Source organism: Lagopus muta, chromosome 5 (assembly GCF_023343835.1).
Source record: "Lagopus muta isolate bLagMut1 chromosome 5, bLagMut1 primary, whole genome shotgun sequence".
Taxonomy (NCBI): Eukaryota; Metazoa; Chordata; class Aves; order Galliformes; family Phasianidae; genus Lagopus; species Lagopus muta.
In genome coordinates, this window is record NC_064437.1 from 24,676,541 (window position 1) to 24,678,946 (window position 2,406).

The following is a 2,406-nucleotide window of genomic DNA, read 5'->3' on the forward strand; positions in this document are numbered from 1 at the left end:
TGTCCCGCCCTTTTTCTGACGGACCAATCGTCGGGCGCAGATCGCTTGACTGGCAGCGATAGCCACCAGTCGCTGCGCAAAGGGGTGGGGGCCGGTCGCTCCTCTTACCACTGTGACTGACACAGCGCTGTCACACCTACAGAGTGACTGATACTGCCAAAAACAGCCCCCTCACACCTCCTGCGTTACCGACACAACCACAGACCGCCCATTGACACCCTCATGGGACGGGCACTGACAGGGACCAGCCTCTGTTCCAACCCCAGTGTGAATGGCACAGTCACAGACCAGCCTGTCATCTCCAAAGCGTGACTGAAATCCTGCGATCGATCTCTGTTACTACCCCAGAGCCGCTGATACAGCCCCAACGTGACGGACACTGCAGGGACCGCCCCTCAGTGTGATTGATCCAGGCATGGACCACCCCCATCACACCCTTCAGTGTGACTGACACAGGCAGAGACCACTCCCAGTGTCACTGAGGCAGGCAGGACCCACCCTATCACCCCCAGTGTGACAGACACAGGCAGAGCCCACCCCCATCACACCCTTCAGTGTGACAGACACAGGCAGAGCCCACTCCCACTGTCACTGAGGCAGGCAGAGCCCACCCCCATCACACCCCCAGTGTGACTGACACAGGCAGGGACCAGCCTTGTTCCTCTCTGAGCATCACTGAGCCCTTTAGACAGGTGCCCATCACACACACCTGTCAGGTGTAACAGCCAGAGACCAGCCTCTGCTCCAGTCCACAGCGTGACTGACACAGCGACCACCCTTGCCCCCAGACCCATCTCACTGCCATGTATCTGACAGAGACGAGCCCTGTACAACCCTTCCAGGCTCACTGACAGTTCTCCTTATCACTCCTGCAAGGCCAGAGAGACCAGCTCTGCATGCAGCCCTTCAGAGTGAATGACATGCAGCTGCAGCTAGACTGCCATCCAGGACAACCATCCCACTGGCACACCAGCCCAAACCTGATGACAGAAGTACCCCCACCTCTGCCCAACAGGGATCAGGCAACTGTCACAGCCTTTTATAGCCACAATGTCCCCTTCTGAAACAGCTGGTGGCACAGTCGCTCGGTCAGCCCATGGCCCTCATCACAGCCAAGAAAGCTAGAGAACAGCTGGGGTCACACCAGGCATCAAAAAGCACAACAGGGGATGGCGCCACCACGCTCACAGAAAGAGCAGAGTGCTCTTTAACACACATGTAATAACCCAGGATGGCTGGATGCACCATGGACACTCACCACCAGCAACCCCAGAAGCAGTTCCCCCCAGCAGGGTCAGCCACGTGCCACGATTTGTGCACAACCACCTGCACTACCCACAGAACGGAGAAATGATGCTGTGAGAGCACTGTGTGTATATGAGCAATCCCTTAAATATACTGGCTGAATGGGAGAAGCCTCCAGATCCAGGACTTTTTGCTAAATCAAATCAGGGGTATGATGCCTGTGCTATGCAGATGAGCTGTCATATTGTCTCCCACACAAGACCGTCTCCAAAGGAACCTACACCTACTGCAAATATCCTGCAGCATATGGACATTTATAGGTCAACCTGGAAAAAGTGAGAATAATGGCTGTCCAAAAAAAGCAGGAGCCCAAATAATTTTCCAGTGTTATTTTGGAAAATGCAGACGAGGAACAGGGTGAATTATGCATACCTGAGAGCCATTAGAAAATGTCAGATTGCCTCTAAAACACATTAGAAGGAAAAATGACTCCAGCTTTCTCGTGCAATAAAGGAATGCAGTAAGTAAATAAGATTCCCTAAGAAAAATCAGTACTGGAGTGGCTTTGAAAATATACTTTAACCATCTGTTGTGGTGCGGATGGAGTCTGAGGCCTCACCCTAGAAGCCAGGAGCACCACAGGGCTGAAACTCAGACACCTTCACTGCAGGAACAACCATGATGTATAACCCAGGATCTCCTTTCATAACAATTTCCGAGCAAACCCAGAATGTTTGTTACCCTTCTCTATATGGAGCTAGAAAAAAAGAATAACTTCTGGTGCCAACTCTGTGAAAACAACACATGTGTCTTGACAGCATAGTGTTAGATGATTTAAAAATGAAGACTGATCAACAATGCAATATTCTGGGATATTCTGCAATACTGTGGGAGAAAGGGAGCTGGCAGCCCCCCAGGTCTGTTTGCATTTCCAAATTCCCCTCTAGTGCATACCTGCTACACGTCCCAGTTGTATGCACCATCCTCAGCCTATTTTTCCCCAGCTTCAGCCTCTGAAAAGAGCTGAACTTCCCGTTGACTAATGTGTCTGCTGGAGAGCCGAGATTTCTATAATTAGCAGCAGAGAGAATTCGGGGAGGAAGGTGGATTTTCTGGGGGGGTAAATTTGGATGTCGCACATTTAAAAACAAAACACTTTAC